Here is a 24,275-nt window from a genome sequence, read left to right on the forward strand (position 1 = left end):
CTGACATACTGGATGTTTTAGGGTCATTTTATTTTTTTAGAAGACAAAGAATTTAATCAGTATTTCTCCTCCCCTGTCACCAGGCCAGTGAAGTGCATGGGCATAGCTCTCATTAGCATTAATGGAAATCCCCACTGTAAATTCTCCCCTGTGAAGCAACATTAAGAGCAAGGCCATCCTGAGCAAGCATACTCAAATTGGAAAATAAAATATACTTCCCATTTCTTGCTACCACCACAGGGAAAATATAATGAAGTGCGGGAGATTAAGCCACAATTCCTGTATCAAATCTTCCTCATACTCTATAATTACTCAACACAACATATACAACAGTTACTCCTTGATGATGAGAATTTGTTGCACATTTTTGAATGACTTTATCCTAATGCTCTCAACTTTCTGGTGAATAACACAGCAAATTACAGCACAGCCATTGTAACATAAATCGTGATCACTACCAACTCTGGCTTACTTACAGCTTACACTCAGTACTTAAAAATCAGGAAATTACTAAAGGGACTCTTAGTACTGCAGAAAGCATGTCAGTGCCCCACAACGGGGACACAACGCAGCCCGCTGGCAGCACTCTGTGCTGATCACGCCGCAGAAGGCGTCCAAAGCAAGCTTGCCTGAAAATAGCCAGGACCACAATCAGCATTTTCTCAGCAGATTCATGCATGACATTCATCATCACGCCATAAATGAATTTAATGCAGTTAAGGACAGAGAGGGCCTCAAAGCCCAGCGTCCCACCTGTGTCTGTGACAATCGATGTTATCCTCAAGGTGCCCCTCCATCTAATACCTGCCCATCCACCATGGAAAACACACGCTGATGGGTTCAGCTTGTAAAAGGCAACAAAGCAACTACCCCGAGTCCCCTGCCCTTCCCTCCACCACACATGGCAAAGGGCATCCAACATTTCTGGGGGTTCCCAAAGACCCCCTTTGGAATGATAAATATCAATACATAATCCCTCCATGAACAGCTACTTTTCAGTTTATGGATCTACCAACAGCATCTGCTGATACAACACTGATGATTGGTGTCATAAACACTATTTAAATAAAACCAGTGAAAGTTTAATACTGTAGTCAAGCACATCACTTCTGATGGGTTTCTCAAGTATGCAAAATAAGTCACCACTCCACCCCTCCGAGCTCCTCCCATCGCTCCCTTAAATCATGTTTTCTGTCAACTCATGTGAGCCGGCCCACCGGAGATCCTGCTTGACACCACTTGCGCCTGGATAAACTCAACACCGCATGTGGAAGCTCGTTTCTTCCTACAGCCTCCCGAACGACACGGCAAGCATCATCTGCCAAGGGCAGGGCACTCAGCACCCGACAGCCCAGCATCTTCTCTATCCTGTCCAAATCATTTTTCCAACTCCTACAAAAAGACAACTAATGTTTCTGCTAGGAGAGGCAGCATTATTCCCATTCCTTGCACCTAGGAAGTGCTTCTTGACTCTTCTACATTGTGAGGACAGCAAGGAATTTGTGTTTTGCCTCTGCTTCTCTGCCTACCCAGTTGCTTTTATACATGGTAATACACAAACGCAGGAGCAACCAAGCACCTGAGATGTAAATGGGACCATCTCAGCTCTGGGCATTTCCATTCCCACTGATCTGTGGAGTCCAGTCCCATCAATCCCTTTGGTCTGCACTGCTGGGGAGCACAAAAGTTAAGCTTTCTTAATGTTTAAATCAACTTCAATCAGTCCACAGTACTTTCTAAGCCTCTGTAAGGTCTTCTTACAGGTTTTGTCCACCAAAACGAGTGGTCTGGACTTCAGGCAGGACTCCTTTCCCTTTCTGCCTTTCCGAAGACAGACTGAAAGAACCAACCAGCAAACACTGTGTGTGCGGTATTTGCAGGCAGGTCTCTCCCCTGAGGAGAACACCTTCAAACCCTGAAGGTTATACTCATGAAATGAAGCCTTGAGAGATGCCAGCAGGCTGCCTTCAGCAGGACATGCCACCTGGAAAAGCTAGGAAATCTGCCTGACAAGCTTCCCGAAAGCACAGCGAGTCTGATCCATGTCCAAGCTACTCTGAAATACAGTTTTGGACCACATTACCAGCTGGTGTAAATCAGCATCACTACAGCAGTGTGGCAGAGAGCAGAGCCTGGCCCCTGTCGCTGCTCCAAGGCGCAGGAGCATCCCTGATTTCCTCTGACAGAATCAGTGCACTCGTCACCGACGTTTTCCAGAGCCAGAGCAGGAGGTCTGCCTTTATTTCCAGTTTACTACACCCTGCTGACCCAGGACATGACGTGGAAATGCCGAGTACGGAGTGACAAGATTTAATAGTCAAGTGATAATGCACGGCTGGTGCTAATAGTCTGCTTCTGGAAGACAGGGATTTAGTGACTCTGCTCTGTCGCGTGAGCAACCCAGGCACGTGGACACATCTCAGGAGGCCACCCCGCAGAAGGGCCGTACCAACCTCATGTCCTCTTACGTCAGCAGCAGAAGACATGCTAACTCCACTCAGATTGGCTTCTCAGTTGTTTCCACACAGGAGTTTTCCAATGATGGCTGCAAAGTCCCCTCCGCAGGAGTCAGTCCTGTCCAAACTTGTCCCCACCGCCTCCAAGAAGCTCCTTCACTTCTTTTTTCCTAACCTGTGTCCAGCAGACCCACGTCCTCCTCCATCTGCCACAATGCCACCACACTAAACAGCACCAGCAGCACCAACGTTAGATGTCCAGCAGAGACTCCTGAATTATGTTTTTTGCTTGATTTGTGGAAGCAGAAGTAGAAGCAGTAGCCATGGAAGGAATGTTACATGAAGATCGCTATAGAAAAATTATAGAAACATAACACAAACCCTATACAGAGAGTGTGAGTATATAAGCATTTCTCCTGCCATAACGTAATTAATGCAAAACACACTGGGATCATGTTTTTTTTCCAATGCAACACATGCATTATTTTTGTTGATCCGTCTGGTTGAGTTTTTGAAAGCCATCGCTTCCTGCATTCCACAACAGAAACTTTACACCCACAAAACCTGGTACCATTTCTTTTTATTCTTCCTGTCTCTATTCTATTTATTTATTCAGCTATCCAATGTGAAAGGCCATAAATCGCAATACTACTTAAGTCACAGGGGGAATTCCTTTAAACATAAGTAAAAACTCATAAATAACTTCCTGCAGTCAACAATGCATTCATTTTCTTCTCTGCTTTCAGACTAATCTTCCAGCTAACAAATCAAGTACCAAAATGTAATTATTCCATTGTGATAATCATCACCTTATACTCAGAACATACCTTGGCTTATTTTTTCTCAAATTAAAATTAGCAGAGAGGGTTAGGCTGGTGGAGGGAGGGGAGGAAAGGTGGTGAGGCACTGATAAACCCAAGGTATGACAAGGAACTCTTCAACTCGACCAAAGTCCTGCATCTTGAGCGGAAGGCATGCTAGTGCTAGGTTGGTGGAAAAAAGTGATGCCAAACCTAATTTAGACTCACTTTGTATTAGTATGATTCATGGTACGGTTTTCAAGGCAATGAAGTGCACCATCTCAAAAAAAGCTTATTTTAACACTGGGACAATTCCCCCAAGTTGCTGGAATCATTGCAGCTACAAATAAAGCCATTACAAATAAATCTGTGACAGAGTCAGTAAAAAAGGCAAGAAACACTTTGCCAAATGCACCCACACAGGACACATGGGGTGAACATTTATTTTACCCTCCGTAAATTTGCTGTTTGTGTCCCATAATTAATCCTCATCACTTCCAAACACCTCCTGCTTGCTGTGTGCAAGGACAGAGCTTGGTGCTCCTACCCCCTGATGTGGGCACGTTGGGGATGAGCAAGGTAAATGCCCCGGAGAAATGAACCCCCACACAGACACGGACTCGCTGCGTTACCGCGCTCCACACCATCGGATCACAAAGTGACGGCCAGCATCAACAGCGGGGCCAGAAGCATCAGGCTAAAAATAAACCAACAGAAATAAATTTGTCTCAGCTGCCAGCCTCCTGAGGAACCAAACGTACAGGACTTGAGGGGGAAAAAAACCCCAACACTGCAGTCAATTTGCATCCAGCACTTCGTATTGTGCGACACGGCAAAGGGACGGCGTCAGAAGCGAAAAGGTAAGAGACTCGCTGCTGGCACCAGAGACCGGGCATGGAATCACAGCAGGGAAGTGGTAGCCTGCCCGAGAGCATCCTCATCCTCCCCAGAGCACAGCTGGGGAAGGCAGAAGCTGGCACAACCCACATGGGAAGGTGATGCTGCAAGCCAGGGTCCAGGGAAATGGAGACAGAGGGCAGCTGGTAACCCTATTCTACAGCACGCTTATTTTAAGTTTGTTCATGTTACCGTTTTATTTTGTCATCTTCAAACTAAACTCCCATCACAAGCTTTTACATGCAAGCACCTTCTCCAAGTCTTTGAAAGCGTGTAGACTTGTAACACTGAAACAATAAACCATGCCAGGCACCCTCAGACATGAACATTGAAAACATCAGCGGTTTAGATGACAAACATTTTATTTCAAAGGCTGCAGGTGCATAAGCCCAGTGTGTTGAGTGGAGCTCCCGCTCTCACAGCTCTGCCAGTGCCGTCCCTTGCCAGCCCTGTGCCTCACAAACGCAGCCACACCTCAAAAGCAAACACCTGGTTAACTCAGATTCTTTCTTAATCTGATTTATGTGACTTTTTTTTATTAGAGTTCAGGAAAGGACGTCAGAGCCACTTGGAAGGGGTTTTTTGGAAGGTTTTTTTTTTAACTACACTCTGAGCTGGTTAAACCCTTAAGATAAAAGAGGATTATATTGAAAATGCTGATGCATCCTTCAATGAGGACCACCATCAATCCATGGCTGAGCAATTCCTCCCCTCCACAACACACATACAGGCTACGGCTTGAGGAGACATCGTTTCCACACCCCATCTGAAGGGGAGGCCAGACGTGTCCCTTGGCTTATGGCAAGGCAGGGATGGCCACCAGGCCACTGGCCACAACACAGGGGAAAGCCTTCTGCAGCACCTTCCTCCCAGCACCCCTTATCTCGAGTTTTCTCAGTGTTGTTTTCCTACTTCACTGTATCTGTTTGAGACATTTAATGTGAGAGATTCCTAATTCTGTATGATAGAAAGTGAATTTTCAAGTAGCGCTGTCAGTTACTGATGAAAACATACATTTAGTGATTTAGAGGGAAAAAAAAAAACAAAACAGAAGAGATCTTGTATGAGCAGAGGGTCCCACAGCTGATGGGGAGCAAAAGCCATGGGTCTCCCCTCTCCCTGTTTCAAACACACAGCGTGGTCTTGGCCAGCTCATTTAACCCACCTCTGCTCCACAGAATGTTTTGAAATCCTTGAATAAAGATTTTATAGTATAATAAAAAAATCTTGTATCACTTCTATCGGCAATTTAAACTCTTTAGCACTCACTTTGCACTGAGTTTACATTAGGAAAGAGAATTAACCAGGTACTGAACTGATACCGTGCCTGTTCAGCAGATAACAGCACTATGGTAACTTCCTCATGACTTTACAGAGTTCCCTGTAATTCCCAGGAAGCCTGGCCTGGAAACCCGCCATTTCTGGGTATGCTTCCACCCAAGTTATTTTAGGTACTCAGGTCCTGGCTTGCGGCACACGAACACAGCATCGCTCACCTGGCGCAACGCCAGGTATCGGGTGCCTGCCCCAGCTCTGCGTGGACAGACACCTGTACCTAGAGGAAAGTGAGACTTGTGTTCCCTTAGGTTTAAGGAAACGACCGCTTCAGCAACTGCTCTGCACAGCTCCTCAGAGCAGGTTTAACCTCTGAAGGCACCCCAGACTCCAAAGGATGGTCACTGAAATGTCAGGCAAACATCAATTTGTTAACAAAATGGGGGCATTTTGTACTCCCGGCGCTGCGGGTGACATTCCTGTCAATGGAGGTGAAGAAAAGAAAGACATGAATTGTTGGAAGAGGGTTAGTTTGTGATTTTTAATCAGAAATAAGGCTCAGCACGGTCCCACGCCATCGTGCCGTGGGCTGCCGTGGGGTGGGGGGAGTGAGAACACGACTTCCCCAAGAACAGCAAGAGCAAAACTGTTTGAAAACAGAATAAAACCAGCCCCAGCCCAACACACGCGTTTCTGAGTGCCCTTTTCCAATGCACCAGCCAGCAAAACAGGGAAAGAGAAGATGCGCCAGGGAAGCTGGGACTGCAGCTGCGAGCTGTGGGGTGGCCACCCCACACTTTGGGGGTGCACGGACCCAACCTGGGGGTGCACGGACCCGACCAGCACCCACACCTTCTCCTACCGTGGGGCAGGAGCTGGGCAGGAGCAGGGATGGAGAGCAGGAGTGCGTGAGCAGCTCAGCTTCACGTGGCACACAGCTATCCCAGGAAACAACATATTTTTCATGCCTTTTTTTCCTATCTGCTATTTTCCAGTCCCAAAAAAGCTGGAGGACACAGAGCATCGTTAGGCATACTGCAACCTGAACACAGCAGGAAATTTTAAAATTTCAGCTGCATACACAAAACCCTCTAACACATGTATATTTTATTTGATTTACTGTGATACTTTTCTTCCATCTCTTGAAAGTAATTTTTCTCTAAAGCATAACTGCTTAATTGGCAAGTGTACAAAATATAATTACACTGCATACAAGTTACAATATTGCTTATGGGAATATCACTGTTGATGCATTCTGCTTTATTTTGTGTTTAATCTCTATTAAGAGATCTGTATGAAAATAGCTAGGTACTCTTGATTTTATAAACATGACACGTCATTCAGTCACTTCTTTGCCTAACCAAAGCCCAAACAAATGCACCTGAAAGACAACAGAAAATTCCTGGGCTAGCCTAACACATCGAAATTAATAACATGTTTTCCTCTAAAGAAAGTGCAATGTGCAGGACACTGAAAAAAAAAATCACCAACCTCTCCAGGCTTTGGTTTGTCACATCCATTACACCACCAGAGCGATGCAAGGACACGGTACATAGGAATACGTTGCTTTTAATGACAACTTTAGGGGGTTTTATTACATTCCCCACAAGGACCTTTGCAGTTGCATCTTTTACAGCGGAAGGATAACGAAGCAATGCAGAGACGTGGATGTTTAGTGCCAGCACGGCCAATGGTGCCCGGCACTCAACAGAGAAAACCTCTCGCCCTTTGCGTCCCCAGCACTCCCCAGCCAGGCCGATGCAATTCCCATTGCAACCACAATTCCCACTAAATTCACATCCAGCCCCACCAGCTCCACCGCCACCCCCGGAGTAACTCCCCGTCTCGCGAGCGTTTCAACACGTAATGTTAAGCACAGGAGTAGATGTGTTGTCTAGAAACGGGTCTCGTTGATCTGACGGCTAACTAATATCAGCATGTTTTAAGTGCCTTAAAGGTTTATTTCATTTGCTTGAGTAATGAGATTAATGCGATGTTTGTTTGTTTAAGCTAAATCATACAAAGCCAAACATCTAAATGTCCTTAATTCACAGCATTAGCCCAAGCTGTGCCACCATGTGAGCCTTACTGTCCTGCTTTTAATTGCTCCAATAAATTCCTATTTTGCTCCAGTTTCGTTCCCAGAGATCAGTCAGCACACAGAGACCTCGAGTGCCCAAATAAACCATTAAATATCGCCACGCGCTGCCTAACGTTTTCATGTGCTTCTTATTTTCTTTGCAACTAGGCTTTTAACATATTCAACTTCTATACCTAAAAAGCCAGTGTAAATCCAGCAGATATATACATATATATAAATATATATATATATACACACACCAGAAGGTATCCTGCCACGCCAGCTCCTGCATACCCAAGCACAACACGGAGCAGAGCCCAGCAATCCCACAACCCTCATCCATGAATGATGGATGAGATGGACAGACCGATCTGCAAAATCACCTAAAAGCAGAGTAAATCTGCAGACAACCAGCTGCACATTCTCACTTCAAAGTAAAAATAAATTTGCACACAAACACATTGGGTTTGTTCCAACCACGACACTAGTGGCGTGTAATTAATTTTTAAATCTGGGTTTGACCTGTTTAGATCAGTTTGCACTCCTGTCCATATTCTTCTGCTCAGAAGTTTTCTGCCAGGGTTGCAGTTATTTCTGATGTCCCATGGCCACCAAGAGCTGACGCGAAGTTTGAATAAATTAGATAAAGAGTACAACTATCAGAAAAAAGTAATCCTCCCTTATTCCTTCCTGCACCTAAATTAACTCCCATCTGACCCAGGCGTTAGCCATAATATGGGCTAACCTGGCCCCTGCTAACTTTTTACCTAGTGCTAAGTACCTGGTGTTGACACTGGAGGTAACTCATCCCTGTGATAGACAGAAGAAATTTTTTAGGAAAATGGTGGGAAATGGAACCTACGATCTTTCCTGAGCACTAAAGTTCACATCCTGCAATCTCTGCCTTCAGAGGCAGGTCTCCTCTCTGCAAGTCATCTTCTTGAAGAAAATCTGCAATGCTGGTGCGTGGGATCTGCAAACATCTGGACGCTCTCATTTACACGATGAGCTTTCATGGATTTTGAGGTCAGAAGAGACCACTGTGATTTTCCAGCCTGACACGCTGCACGATAACTTACCTAAATTAATCCCTGCTTGAGCGTCGTTCACTCCAATGAACAAACAGCCCTGAATTCAGCGTTCCAAAGGTGGAGAAACTGCCAGCACCTTCAGCAGCCTCTTCCACTATCAACGGTGCTGAAACTGTGGATCTTAACTACCTTTAACTACCTCAAAAGAGGGTGCAGGGGGGGGGGGATTAGTCTCTTGAACCAAGGAACCAGCGGCAGGCCAAGAGGGAATGGGCTCAAGCTGCGCCAGGGCAGGGTCAGACTGGCTCTTAGGAAGTATTTCTTTGCAGAAGGGGTTGTTGGGTGTTGGAATGGGCTGCCCAGGGCAGGGGGGGAGTCCCCATCCCTGGAGGGGTTGAAGAGTCGGGCTGACCCAGCGCTGAGGGATCTGGTGGAGTTGAGAACTGTCAGTGTGAGGTTCAGTGTGAGGTTGGACTGGATGATCTTCAAGGGCTTTTCCAACTGAGAAGATTCTGTGATTCTGTGACCTTAGCTCTACCCTTTCTCTGGCTCCACCTGCCAGCTATCAGGTCTTGTTAAAACTCTGCTTGCTAGACCCAAGAGCTCTTTATTATTCAATTTATTTTCCCCATGACAACATTAATTGCCTGAATGAATTTACCTTCCAACACTCTCCCCGTTAAGTCAAGTGGACAGAGGTCCTGGACCCCTCCCCTGCATCCCTTCCCAACTCCGTCAGCGTTCCCGCAGCCCCTCCTCGACCAGTGCTGGGGACTCGGTGTCTGCCATGTCCCTCCTCCAGCCTGGCAGCCACCTGCCAGCACAGGCAAGGAGCACACAAGACCTTTGGCCATAATATCATATTAGCGCCGCTCACTCGTGACTCCTTGCTCCTCTATAAAGACACGATTTCTCCAGACAGCATCCTGGAGGTACAGCCTGCGTTGTTTGCTCTTCGATAGAGAAATTTACAGTTGGCCATTGGAGAAATATTACTTGCTTGTATCCAAGCAATACAAATTGCTTTTACCAGAGGTCACTCCTTTTCATTATTTACCACTCTCCCAATCTTAGTGACATTTCAAGCTTTAGCTACGGTGACTCTGCCTTATCACGGGTTGCTCACAAACACGTTAAGCAGCGTAAGGACAGAAATGAGCGCTCAGGCAGGCTGCTAGAAATGGATGTTTGGAAATTATTTCCAATTTTACAACTGTATTTTAAGAACTGACACTTTGCTGGGTCTCAGCCAGTCACTCTTTTGTGCATCCCCAGCCAAAACAGCGGTGCTGCACCAAGCTGCGTTTCTTGCTGAATTTTAAGTAAATAAAAATCCCTGCAGTTGCCTTTATCAATCACATCATGGAGCTCTTTAAACAGAAAAAGTTAGCTCGAAAGGATGGGGTGCCCCTAAACTCATGCTGATGGAGATGAGTGCATTGCTGTCCTTCCCTCCTTCGTTAAACAAGTCCCCTACCAGCGACTCAAATCCTTTGCCCAGCGCTTGCGTTACGCTGACGGGTCTGTGTAACTCAGCCTGGCACATCTCCTGCTTTTCTGTACTAATACAACATCAGCACTGCTACAGTTCACAGGGAACTCTCCAGTACTTCAAGATTCAGTAAAAATATGCATTACTGACTCAGTTTACTCTTGTATATCTATTCGATGAGAGACACTGGGGCTGATGTACAAATGTCTCACTAAAGCAGTTGCAGTTTAACATTCACTTATACCACTGTTGTAACAGAAGTCTACACATCTCATTACCCCCCCCCCCCCCCAAATATTTTTGGTTTTTCTACTACTAACCTAGTTTTATTTCTAATATTTTACAGAAACTCTTGGTGGTTCTCATCACTACCAGCCACAGCGTCTCTCTGCATCCTTGTGCTTCCTTCCTCAAGCTCTGATTTCTATTCTCTGCTATCAATTCCCCTCTCGGGCACTCGGATGTGCAACACTGACCGAATCATAAGGGCTGTGCACACCATTTTGGCATCCAGCATCTTAAACAGCCTGGAGCATGGACTGGAAGGGCGATGGCTGAAGGTGAAGCAGGCAAGTGGAGACCCACTTGGCCAGATTCTTCCTCCCGATACATCAGTCAACTAAAATTTTTTCAGAAACAACCGCAACAAAAATCACTGGCTGCGACCTCAGTGCCTGGGGCTAAACAAGAGTGAGATTTCATACTCCAAGCAAGGCTGGAACTAGTATTTAGTGAAGTTGGGTCACCTCCAAGAAAGCACAAATTCAAGAAATATGTCAAACTTTTGGCTAGACAAAACTAAAATTGCACTTTGTCTCCCCGAATCTGTCTATGCTGCTTCTTTCTAATACTCACAACTCTTGTTGTCCAGATACAGAGATACAGATACATGTTTTCTGCTCTTCAAACACTGCAGAGGGGAAAAATATGTCATCCTGGTGCTTCACCTGGGAATATTACAGTGTATAAAAAAAACCTGTTTCTTTCTAGGAACAGAAAATAGGTGTTTCATCTGAAAAACTCAGTTGTTATTAGGAAAGGGCAAAAGCTGAAGTTAGCATAGGTATTCCAGCACTAAGCTTCTGGATACCCTAATTCTAGGCTCAAATGTTGCATGGTACAATTTTTATATGAAAAGAGCCCAGACAAGTGGCACATATAAAACCTACACGAGCTTGCACTGTGGGATCGTGAAACTTCAGATAACTGCAAGATCATGAAAGCTGATGAAAAGGGTTTTTTTTCCATATATTGAATTGAAATTAATTTCATCCACAACTAATCACAGCAAAGCTCACGTAGTTCAACTTTTAAACGTAACATCTAGTATTTAGCCTGATTACTTTGCTTAAACTGCTGATTTCTTCCAACATCCCCTCTCATGCAGAACCTGGTTTTCAGCATAAAAATAATTTAAAAAGTCAGCGCTTTATGACAGCTCTACAGGTACCACTACGATCTCTTATATTTGGCCGAGCACATTTTTAAAGGGGAATTTACAGGGTTTTCCCTCCAGCTAACACAAAGGACATTCCTCCCCTCCCCACGTATATATTATCATAAAACTAAAGGGTACACTGATAAAAGCGAGGAGGAGAGTTGAAAAGCCAAGATGTAGTTATTCAAAGGGGCCTGCAGAAGGCAAATTTTTAATTAAAAACTTTAGCCGGAACATAAACTACGAGCTCCTCATGGCCAAAGCGTTCCTAGTCCATCACCTGTAGATGAGTCCATCACCTGTAGAGGTGGCCATGGAGACCTCCCACCTCGGGGAAGCCTCAGCCAGGTTTGTATGTGGATGTGAGCACACACGCCTAGGATGCTGGAACAGAAAAGATGCAGGAAAGACAAGGGACCCCCTCAATGGCAGCACTGCCACCGTGCTCACACTGGCAGGTACAAATGGGGCCAAAAGGGAATTGTTTATGGAGAAAGGAGGGATCGTGTTGCAGCAACTTCTCCTAAATATAAACCAGAATATCCATAAAGGCAGGCCGAGGACCTGCAGAGCTCATCACACCCCACGGCGCAACATCCACCGTCTGCGCAGGAGCCAGCCGTGTGATCAGCTGTTGGGTTTGTTTATTTTCTGCCCTAACGATGATGGTATCAGCTCCATCAGCACATCAGCTGTGTGGAAACAAATGGATTTCCATCTCTTCCTTCAGCCTCTTTCGGGGCCGAACCCGCACGCCTTGTACACCCATCGCTCTTCCCAAAGCCCACCAGCATTTCCAAGGGCCTCAATCATACTCCTGACCAGGGTCACCAATACCTTGCAGAGCCATACATTATAGTTATTAAAATAATAACCAAAAGCCAAGCTAATTTTGGGATATCCTACAATTTTGTGCCAACCTCCTCAGCACAGAAGCTACTCTTTTTCCAAAGCAAACGGGTCGCTAAAAAAAAGAAGTGATAGGCAGCATCCATTACATATCTGTTATATTTAGCAACAGAGAATCCATCTGCATTATTCCTGGTCTCATTAAAGACTTGGCTCCTCGTAAATATTATGTCTCTAATCCACACATTCTCCCTCCGCGCTGTGCTTCAGGGGTCTATTTAAGTAATAATTGGTATGCGTTGTTGCAAAGAAATAGTGGCTGAGTGTTTGACAACATTACACAAGTTAACGTACATGGGAGCAACTGCAGCGGTCCTCGTGTGAAAAATCAATTCAGCTATGTTACTACCAGCACCTCTGCAAAAAACTCAGGGCCAAGCTACCCTGTGCTTTCTACACCTGGGTCCGAAGAAGGGTGTGATTGGGTCAACCTTGATTTGGCCATCGTGGTGGTGAAGGTCCTTCCTAATCTCATGCAGCTCAGACCGCTGGTAGGGATTAGGGAGAGGACCTGGGTGAAACAAAGCCCAAAATTCAAACAAGCAGGTTGCTTTAACCATAGAAAACCTAATTCTGGCAGGAGGGATGGGTAGACACCCAGAAGCAAGCGGGGTGGTTACTTTCAGCAGGACCACTACTTTTTATTGGCTTAAGGGATACATGAAATTACTGCCAGAGGAGGTTGGAGGATCAAGTCATTAATAATTAAAAGCTACTACTGATGTATTTGAGTAACTTGGGTTTTATCTGCATTTTACTGTAAAGTCCTACAACAGATGAGACTTTAGGGATGCCTATCAAGATGCCTGCCTTGATCCACCCAGAAGACCATGTATTTGAAAAACAAGGCTGAATTATCCAAAGTAATGGTGGAGTGCAAGTGCACACAGCTCCTGTCAGCTGAGGAGCAGGGGGACCCTGAAAGGTGATGACATCCCAGGGCTGTCCTTCCCTGACAAAAACATGAGCCTCTGGCATCCCCTGGAGCAGGCTCTGCTCCTGGCTGGAATTTCAGGATGGGCTAAAAACTCCGTAAAAATCCCAGAAGTTGGCAACCCCACACTGACGACCTCCGTGAGGGGTTGATGGGTCCACTGAAGTCAGCGCTAATGATTAGGCCTCTCTGGTTCCACCACGTGTTTTTACCCTCCAACTATTCCAACTGTATTTCTTTTTAACAGAATCACAGAATCATCTCAGTTGGAAAAGACCTTGGAGATCCTCCAGTCCAACCATGAACCCCACACTGACTGTTCCCAACTCCACCAGATCCCTCGGCGCTGGGTCAACCCGACTCTTCAACCCCTCCAGGGATGGGGACTCCACCCCTGCCCTGGGCAGCCCATTCCAACGCCCAACAACCCCTTCTGGAAAGAAATACTTCCTAAGAGCCAGTCTAACCCTGCCCTGGCACAGCTTGAGGCCATTCCCTCTTGTCCTATCGCTGGTTCTTTGGTTCAAGAGACTCATCCCCGCCTCTCTGCAACCTCCTTTCAGGTAGCTGTAGAGGGTGATGAGGTCTCCCCTCAGCCTTCTCTTCTCCAGACTGAACAACCCCAGTTCCCTCAGCCATGACGTTACAATCCCATGGACATTACAAATAATGTAACCCAGGCACTAAAAATTCATTAGAGAGCAAAAAACCACCAACAACTTTGCCAGCAGGACCACAAAGATCTCCCTATGCAGCATCACCATGCTTCCCCCTCACCAGATCAAGTCCAACAAACCCAACCGACCAAAGCGAACCCCAAAGCCTGTGCAGCAGCAATTATCTCGCAGTCTTAACACAGAAAGTTCAAGTAGGGTGTCAAATCTAGGTGAAATTGGAGCAAATTTGGTCTCAGGCCCCTCTTGCCTTGAAGATAAACATGACAAAATGGGATTTCTGTTTCTCAACAGTCCAGTACATCTTTTCCGAACAAGAAGTCTTCATCTTTCTCTTTGCAACCTCACCATCACGTTTCCTGAACACGACATCCCAGCTGCATTACCACCTCAGAGTGGACAAACACAAAGTAATTTTAAAACTCCAGATGTTTATTCCGGTGAAAACAATTCCTGGTTCTTAAGAAATCATCAGGGCTCAGGGTGAAGGAAAGGGGAGTGCACACTCATCATCAGCTGTTGTAGAACTAAATAAATAACAACTGATTCTTCAGTGCTCTGTCACCAAAAACCAAAAACTCCTGCTGACTTCACAGAAAATGTGATCTGGTGCCTTCCTGGTACTCTGTAAAATACCAAAGATCCCAGTCTCCCCACCATGATGGGGCTGAGCAGAAGGAGAAGACATGCAGGGCATAACGAGGTTTGGTTTCCATGCCCTCGCTGGGGCAAAGGGTGATCACGGCATTTTTCATCCTTTCACCTAAAACTTATCTTAATTTTATTTCCTCTGGCAAAGGAGAAGGAACAAAAAAACAAAGGAACAAAAAAAACGAACCACGGGAACATGGGAGAAGGAATGAGAGTTGGCCCAAGCGTACCTGGGTGTGACAAAGGGCATTTTGGGGTCACATCTTTCAGCATCACGTACGGCGGTGGAGAAAACACCAAATCCTGGCTAAAATGTTTGTGTTGTCTCAGTCAAGAGCGAAACCGAGGGTGACTTGCCAAAACCTCCCCTCCAAAGTTTCAGCGTTCCCTGCAAGAGGGAACCCCAACAACCACCCTGCCTGGTCCTTACTCACCTGTGAGCCCTGATGCCACTCCTCCTAGCAGAGCCTATAATCTAAATATCCTTAGCGCAAGAATAATTTTCATTTTAAGAGTTAAGTGGACTGTGCTGAGGAAATAAAAGACATTTCAGGGCTTTATCCTTCTTACGACAAAATCGTAATTCTTATTGGAGTGGGAGAACAAGCATAAAAATTATTAAGATCCATATCATGTTTCCTTACTCCCTGTTGTATCCAGATCCCAAAAGTCAGGAGACTGGCTCAGGGCACTGCTCTCAAGCTCTCTGGAATAACCAAACACACACAAAGGTGTGATTTTACTGGGGGGTGGAGCTGCAAACAGATCTGATGGAGAGGGAAACCGCTGGGGGCAAGAGGTCCCTGTACTCTGAAAAATCGCAAATTTCTAGGGCAGGTGTAATCACCCCAGTTTGAAGAGCTCCTCACCAGCAGCTCCACTCTCCACTTCTTTAACTTGCTACAAGTAGAATATCAAGCAAAGAAAGGAATACTTGTTAGATGTGATGTGAGGAGTAAATATGACACCTATCAGATTTTATGAGACAGCATCATCCACCAGATTTTAACAAAACACTTGCAAGTTGCCAGTGCTGTGTTTAGAGAAGCTTTTCCATTTCTTCTGCTTCAACACAAGTCACTTTCAATTCCCACAGCTAGTAAACAGCACCCAAAACCCAGTGAAAATTAACCTACCTTTTCCAAAAGGTTGGGCAAACACAGATTCAGGGTTTTTTTTTCAGTAAAGTACATATTCTTACCAGAGTCAGCTGGACTGCAGAAGTTTTAATTGAACTGCAGCCAGCCTGACGGATAAATCGACTTTCCTGGCCAAAGGTTTCGGTACGTTACTTCCAACTCCTGCCTGGGACCTCATACTTTGAGGCTCATTTTTTTCCCCGATACGAGGAAAATTATCACTGGACCCCAGCGACAAGTCCCTATACTGAAATGACGGCGTTAAAGATGACTGTGCTACAGTTTTTGCTACGGGGAAATTCCTCTGAACGTTTTTCTATCTAGGCAAAGCACGAGTGGAAAAGGGCACAGCTTCGCCCTCGAAAAGCGGGTCGGGGTAGGAGGGAGCTGTCAGCACACGGGGCTGTGGGGCATCCCGCCTCGGAGCTGCCCCATCCAGCCAAACCTCGGGGATCCCACACAGGAAAACTACCTTAAAACCAGGGGAGGGTGACTGCAAGCAAACATCATCTACAATTTGTACACTATAAAATTGACAATAAAACTCCGGCCTGAGGAATCATCTCAGTGTGAAATTCTAGGGGAAAAATGAAAAGTCAAACGCTCCCACAATCGGCATTGCAAAACACAGGAGTGTTTCACCGCTCTGACTAAACTACCTGATCTTCTATTCACTTTTAGAAATACTTAGCTATGACTTTTAAAGGGAAAAATACTTTGATTGTCCATGACTGGAAGAGCTGGGATGAAGTGAGTAACCGCCCGCAGCCCCCAGATGCGCCCGTGTTTGCTAATGATGAAAGCCAACCTCTGTCCCAGCTCCCTGCTAATGACTAACAGGTGGGTTTCCCAAACGGGTCCAAAAATAAAAAGCTCCTTTCTAAAAATACCGCCCTGCATTTACAACGCCACATTTTCCAGAAAAATACTGACGATAGCTGGCGTTTCCCAAACAATCGCTTTTATAGGAACTTCGGGCTGCCCCTGCAGCAGAAAGTTTTGCGAGGCGAAGAATACAAATCTTTGTTTAAGATTCGAGCCCCATGGACGAACCCATTCCCTCGGCCAGCTCCGGAGCTCGAGCACAAATCAGCTTTATGGTAATAACAGATTACAGAACACATTGCCACAAGTAATTTTTTTTTTTTTTTTTTTTACTACAGGATGCGTAATTGAAATGTCTGCGATTCAACAATCACCTTTGAATTCATAAATACCTCATCGTATTCTGAACACACTCTCCTATAATGAGACCGTCTTCAATTTTCCTTGGTAAAGAGACCTTTAAAGAATGCTAAAGCAGGTCGGCGCCCTTATGCACTGATGGAAACAGGAACAAAAGCATTTTGTCACCAGGCATCTCGTCTATCATTATTTTCTTCAGTCCGCTTAAACAAACTGAAAAGTACGTGCTTTTTTTTATTTTTCCCCCTCCTTCCCCCCCCCCCCCCCCCCCCAAATATCTGCAATAACTGCGATTTCATTCCCGTCAGTAAGCCACCATCTGTATGAAAACAACGGTCCATTATACCTCACCGGCACCGGCTATCGTTTTTCCTGCTTCACTAATGTTTTTTAAAACACAGGATTAAAATGTCATACCATCCCTCCCGTTCTGGGGAGCCGTGTGTATTCCTCTCCTCTGGTCACGGTATACTTAATCAAGTGTGAATGATTAAAGTACTTCAATTAGAGCTACGTACATTCATTGCAGGCAATTCAAAGGCAGCGGAGAAGTGTAGCTGAAAGAAGAAATTACTTCTACTACTTTTGGAGATCTCCATCTCCCACTTCCCTCCTCCCCAGCACCATCAGGCTGAGCCGTGGGACCCGGCAAAGTACCAAGAGCTGAGCCCCAAGCAGGATTTACCTTAGGGGCACGTCCCTCGGCAGGACAAAAGGCTATTATTTCCCCTTCGGCAAGTTGGGGGGTGTGTGTGTGTGTATTTTTATTTTTTTTATTTTTTTTTTTAGTGCAAAGAGCAACACGCGTAAATCCGCGCACCCTTCTGCTTTTCCTCTCCAGGGAGAGAAGGGGAAGGTTTAAAATTTCCAAGTCGGGGGGGTTTAAAATGTCCAAGTCGGGGGAAAAAAAAATAATTAATGAAGAGAATAAATAAATATTAAGGGAATGGAGTATTTTGAGCCCCGCGGAGCGGCTCCGGGCAGGAAGGAGCGAGGCGCGGCCCGCGTACCGCCCTGCCCTGCGGCCAGCCGGCACCGCGCACCTCCGCGGGTTTTAAGCCGGAGAGTTGCTAAGTGACTGCGGGCGAGTGCAGAAATAAAATTTTAAAATTTTTTAAAGGAAAAAAATTTATTTTTTTAAATAAAAAATGAGCAAATATTTTTAAAAAAATAAATATCCCTGGGGGGGGGGGGGAAAGCGACCCGCGGATCGCGGCCACCAGCTCCGCGGTCCCCCGGCCGCCACGGATGCGGCGGCCGGGGGACCGCGGAGCTGGTGGCCGCGCCGCGCAGCGGGGTTGCCCCTCGCCCAAACTTTCCAGCCGCCGCCGCCCCGTTAATCCACCGGCAGATGTTGTCGGCGGCTCTCGCCACTAAGTAAACAATGCGGGGCCCGCCACAACAAAAGAGCTCCCACTTCACCTCGCCGCTCCGCGCAACTTACGCGGCCGCCTCCCACCACCATCCTCCCCCCCCCCCCCCCCGATTTTCCTCCTCCATCCCCACCGCGGGTTCGCCCCGGGGAGGGGGGGGGGGGCTGTATGGAAGCCAAGATGTCCTCGCCTTCCCTTGTCCTCCGCTCCGCGGAGCTCAGCCCCCGCGCTGCCGCCGCCGCCCCTTTACCTGCTCCCGGCCGCCGCGGCTCGGCTCGGCTCGGCCCGGCCGCCGGCAGCCCCGCTCCGCGCTCCTTAACGCCGCATCCCTTCCCGCAGCCGCCACCGCCGGGCTCTGCCTGCCGGAGATCCACCTTAAAAACGCCACCCGCTCGCACACCGCACAAAAAAAAAAAACTTAATCCTTCCCCCCCCCCCCCCCTCCTTCTTTTCCCTCCGCGCTCCTGCTCCGCCCGCCGCCGCGCCGGGAGCGGACGGGGGCAGCGGAGCCCCGCGCCCAGCAGCAGCGGGGAGGATGCTAATTGCAACTTGGGGGGGAGGGAAGGATGGTCGCTGGCTCTTTTTTTTTTCTCCCCCCTCTTTTCCCCCCCCCCCCCCCTTTTTTCTTCTTTTTTTCTCGCTTTTTTTTTTTCCAATTTTTTTTTTTTTTTTTTTTTTTTTTTAAAGGGGGAAAGTGCCCGGGCGGCGCTGGGCGGAGCGGACGCTCCCCCTTCGCCGCGCTGGGGGAGCGGAGAAAGAGGTAGGGGCTCTCACTGCCTTTTTTTTTTCTTTTCCTTTTTTTTTTTCTTTTTTTTTTTTTTTTTTTTTTTTGGCAATAGGCGGGGTCTCTCCTTGCAAACCAATGACACAAACCCACATGGACCAGCCTCGCCCCCTATAGATACTCTTCACTACAAATAGGCTCTCTCGGGGGATTAGTGGATCAGCTAAAGTACAAACAGACGCAGCGAGGAAGGGGCGGGGGGGGAGCGGTGGGAGGTGCTGGGGGGGGGGCACCGGGCCGGGCCGCCCCGGGCACACCCGCGGGGCAGGAGCATCCGCGGGGCGCGGAAGGGGCTCCGCGGGGCGCGGCGCCTGTTGCGCTCAGCGGCGGCCCGAGGTTGGGTTGGGGGCGGGGGGGGGGGGGGGGGGGGGTTGTGGGGTGGGGTGTGTAGGGCCGGCGGCCGCCTTTGTTCGGCCACCCTCGCTCAGCGCGCCCGCGGGGTTTCCGCGCCTCACCGCGGGGCCCTGCTCCACCCGCCCCCCCCTCCCCACCTCGGCGGGAGCGCTCCCAGGGTTGGGGGGGGGCCCAGCGCAGCGCCAAGTCCTGAGGGGACTCACCCCTTTGTAGCTGCCGTCATCCCCAGCCCTGCTCGAGTATTTTAATCCTTGTCCTACCCCCCCCCCCCCCGCCCCCCCGCGCCCCCAGGCCAAGCGGGGGGTTTAAATTGATGTTTGAGGGCGCGGAATAAAGACCACCAGGCTGAGCCCACGCCTTTGACATCTGCAGGGCCGGGGGGGGCTGGCACGGCCATCCCTGCCGCGCGCCCGATTTGATGTGACTGGCGTAGGCTCACGCCGGGGCGTTGGGCTGAGGGCGAGATAACGGGAGCGCACTCCGACGTGCCTTTATTTGTATTTGTATTCCGCGTTGCCCCCATAGATTTGGGAATTAATGTTTTGACAGACGTTCTTCATCTGCTTATCACAAGAACGTGGGCAGGTGGTGATCCCATCTTTTTGTTGTATAATCATCGAGCCTTCTGCATTATATATATATATATATACACACACACACATCCCGTGCTTCTCAATCAGCCTGCGAAAAAGCACGTTCCTCTTCTAGTCAAATAAAAGCCTCGAACCAGATCAATTGTCCATCAAAACTAATAAGCGAGCTTCAGTTTTTCTGGGTGAAATTCCATGGTGAAGAGCCTAAAGATCTTGATTCTTAGGAGGCCGTTTTAGGTCCTCACTGGATGTTTACACTGTGCCCATCATTTGTCCCCCGAGCACTCGCTGCCAGGAGCTGCTCCCTCTGTCCCGCAGAAGTGGAAGCCCCACGTAGCCTCAGCTCGCCGGGGTTCCCTGTGGAGTAGGTGCCGAGATGGCCACAGCGGGGGCCACCCCCCAATACCCGGGTTCTGCGCGATGCAGGGCGAAGCCAGGCCCCTCCAAGTAGAGGCAATCCTCAGGCATGTGGATTTAGCAAAATTTAGCAGCTTTCAGCTGAAAGATGCGTCTAATTCTGCGCTCTTGCCTTTGGCAAAAGTCCCTCCGAGGAGGAAACCCTGCCTGCCTGCAGGAAACCTCACCGTGAAAATCACAGTTTCCGTATTATCGGGATTTCTTGGATTTCCATCATTAGCCACACTGCTAACTGTCAAAATATTATGGGCAGCTCCTCAGCACGTGCAACTTGGGCCGCAAGGAATAACAGCGATTCGCCCCAGCTGAGGACTTGCCCATCGCATTTCAGCGGTGATCTTTTTAAACCCCAACCATCATCGCTCTTTGCTTGAGCCAATTTGCTTTGTTAAACATTAGGTATGCAATGGATGGGGGCGTGGGACAGGAAAACAGTAATTGCTTCTAATAAATAACGTTGAGTTCATGATATAAACAAAGTAAGTGACATACGTTGAGGCCAAAGACACAAATAATTATTTCATTACCGGAGCAATTAGATTACAGGTTGTAAAGGAGAAAGCGCTGAAGCAAACATCTTCCAAGTTTAGCAGGGGGCAACCCTCAGGCATGTGGATTTTTCTTCAAACTATTTGGATTGCGATCGAACATTCATCAAGTGTGAAATAGCCTTTGTAATTAGATGCTAGGAAAGAAGATACATGGTAGGTTCGGTGGGGGGCCTGAAACGAAAGGTTTTTAACTTCAAACTGCAGCTTTCAAAACTTTCAATCAGCTGCTGCCCAACCTTGAAGGAGCTTCAACTCCTCCAGTATCTTACTGGTTTGTGCAAAATTCAGCACATGCGTGGAGTGGGGTGTTTTGGCTTCCCAGAGCTCGGGAGCAGCAGTTTTGGGGCAAGGGAAAGCCAGAAGAGCTGGAGGAAGAGGATCATTCTGCTGCCCGGGCAGGCAGGGGCGGACATCTCTTCTGCCCTCTTTTCTCCAGATTATTTCTGTATTTTATCCACATTCTGGACAGGTATTTCAGGCAGATTCCTAAAAGGCAGATTCCACACATCTCCTCCTTCTCTAATTATATTTTAAAAGACTGAGGCACACATCCTTAGGGAATAATTGGGGGTGGTTGCACAGATAATCCTTGCTAGGAGAATAGCCCTGAAAACTTAGTTGATGAGGGATGCTCATAAAGCAAAGCAAAATCAGGCTGGTCCTCTCTCTTCTATTTATTTGAACCTATCGGGAGCTGGACTGACAAATTACTGGCACCCTTTAGGAACCAAGCCCTCCCAGCATCATTTTTTGTTGAAATCAAATGATTTTTAAAAAAATGCATTTCTTAGGAGTCCATCCATGATGGGAACCGGGTGTTTGGGGTGCAAGGTTTAAATGACACCCCTTTTCCCTCTCAGCCAGGGTGCACCTCGCTTGCTGAAATAACACTCCTCCTGCTGCTGCTAATGAACTGCAGGACTCATCGTGCTCATCCAGCATTGCAGCTCAACTGCTTACTAAGGTGCAATAGAAAGTCTGCAGCCCCTGTGTCTGTAACAGTTATATTTGATGAATTTGCAATTATTTTTAGTAAGGGATTACATGCTTCTCTTGTGAATCACTTGGTTTCTATTAGCAGTGGATTCAGGAAAACGGTGATGTTCAAATATTGTTTCCTGACCCACATGCTGGGTTCCAACCAGCTGAACACACGTCACACGAGGCACTCCATCAACCGGGAGCACAATCACACTTTCCCTCTACACTTCACCGACACGTCAGCCTGAGTGCAGCACCTCCTGCTACACTGGTACGTCTCAAGACCTTGCAAGGAACTCAAAAATAAAAAAGAATACAATTTACAATCTGGTTTTCGTAAAGAGGTTGATTTGCAGATGCAAATATGGGCCTTGATCCTGCAAAGACGACGCTCCCGCATAGCTTTTCTGTAGCGTGAGGAGTCAGAGTGACTTCAGCTGGATGACTCTCAGTGCATAAATTTAAGCGCATGCATCTCTCTCTGCAGATTTAGAGCGAGTATCTGTTGACTAGAATAGACCAGTTATTTTACTGCTCCAAGTGTTTGTGCAACTCAGTTACTCAGTGCTATGTAGGAACAGGCAGACACAAATCCTGCCCAGATCCTCTCAGCCAGAGACTAGGTTTGATCATTAGAAATGAAATGTGTATGTTGAGTAATGCCACATATCCAGCACCGATGTCAACATCCCATTTATTTTTTACCAGTTTTTAAAAGGTAACTGGTTTTAAACAGATAGTTGGCTAGTTTATAATGGATTTTCATTAAAATAATCATCTATGTTTAAGAAGGTGCATGTGGTTTTTTACAAATCAATGGCAGCAAATGTTCATTTTCTACCAGTTCTGTTGATTTAGAAATTTAAGCCTAGGATTTGGTTTAATTGTCTACAATATAGGTAGAATAAGCAGGAATATGAATACATTAAGGAATTTCCCTTAAAGATTTTTCTGAGTATAAATTTGGAGCCTGGAGAAATGAATTGCTTTATTTAACTGCATACTCTGCTTTTAGTGTTAGTACTCAAGTTTAACTTTAAAATGCACTGGGAGACATGCATCCTTCATTTCACTGCTGTAATTGATGTAAACCAGAGATGAATTTGTTCCAAAACATATTTGGTAAACTGTTCTGTAACAAAGTATCTAGAAGATGGCTTGTTTTTCTTATAGTTTTGATCTCACACCAGACTGACACCGGTATACAAGCACCAGCGAGCACAATTACTTCTAGTGGGAAGCCAGAAATCCAACATTTGGTATCAATCCTGTAAAACTAAGTTCATTAAGAGGGTGGTTCAGATCACTTTTGGTATAATTTACCAGAAGGATGTCATCCAGTGTGAAGGATTGCACTGGTAGAAAAAAATTGCTCCTAAAGGCAGTGTATGATCTTTATTAGATCAGCAACTCCCCTCCCCACTCCCTCTTTTAGGATTAGTTTTTAGTATTTAATTACTGTAACATTATTTTTTAGACAGTTAAAAGGTTTGCATTACAGACCTGGAGTTTCATACCGTAACAATATTTAACTTCGTGTAAATGAAAAGGGTTTATTTATGCCACAAGTTCTCTGTAGGAACCCAGAGAAAGGAGGGTAAATGGATTTGTCTTTTTTTGCTGGTTTAAAAGCATGGGGAATCTTGCTTGTGGTAGAAAAAAAGAAGCCATCAAGGCAGCTTTCAATTCAGAGGTTGCCAGGAATAATACTGCTCAGTATTTTTGCTTCTCCACTTCCAAGGGAGTATTTCAAGTGGGTTTTATATGGGAGATAGCCCTCATTTGTTGTCTTACACTGATGCTGCCTTGGTATTTGAGGTGATGGGTCCCCCAGGCTCTGATCCCAAACTGATGTGGGTGGTTGTGTATGCTCCACAGGGGTTCTGAGACCCTGAATCGTCTTCCTCCGTCCCGCCCTGCCTGCCCTGCCTGCCTGCTGCCTCCAGCAGCAGCTCTGCAGGCAGAGGACTTGCACATCCCGGGTTCTGTCTCACGGCGGGGTCACGGTGTACTTTGAGCTCCTAGTTGGAAAGGTGCGGGTTATTTGCGGCCGGTTTAGAAACTCTCTCAGTTCTTTCTAATTTTGAAAGAAAACCAAGCTTAGTAAAAAAAATAGCCGGTCTGCAGCCTTGTGCTCAGCTGCTGCCGCAAGTGCCTCAAGAAGCAGTTGGCTCCTCTGGGCCCTGGCCATGCGCTCCCAGCCCGCGCTGCCTCCTCCCGCTGCCAGCACGAGCATTTGTGCAGCTGCAAGGTGAAGTGGA

General features: G+C 46.9%; 1 protein-coding gene across 1 annotated transcript in view; it reads right to left on the minus strand.

The window, feature by feature from the left end:
• Positions 1-19,199, minus strand: part of CTBP2 (C-terminal binding protein 2) — a 143,621-nt gene extending 124,422 nt beyond the window's left edge. Inside the window, exon 1 of the mRNA XM_074831498.1 lies at positions 18,585-19,199. The gene's annotated coding sequence lies outside the window, so the exon portion shown is untranslated. The remainder of the gene's footprint in view (positions 1-18,584) is intronic.
• Between the last annotated feature and the right edge of the window lie 5,076 nt (positions 19,200-24,275).

The sequence above is a fragment of the Strix aluco genome, chromosome 7, assembly GCF_031877795.1.
Source record: "Strix aluco isolate bStrAlu1 chromosome 7, bStrAlu1.hap1, whole genome shotgun sequence".
Classification (NCBI taxonomy): Eukaryota; Metazoa; Chordata; class Aves; order Strigiformes; family Strigidae; genus Strix; species Strix aluco.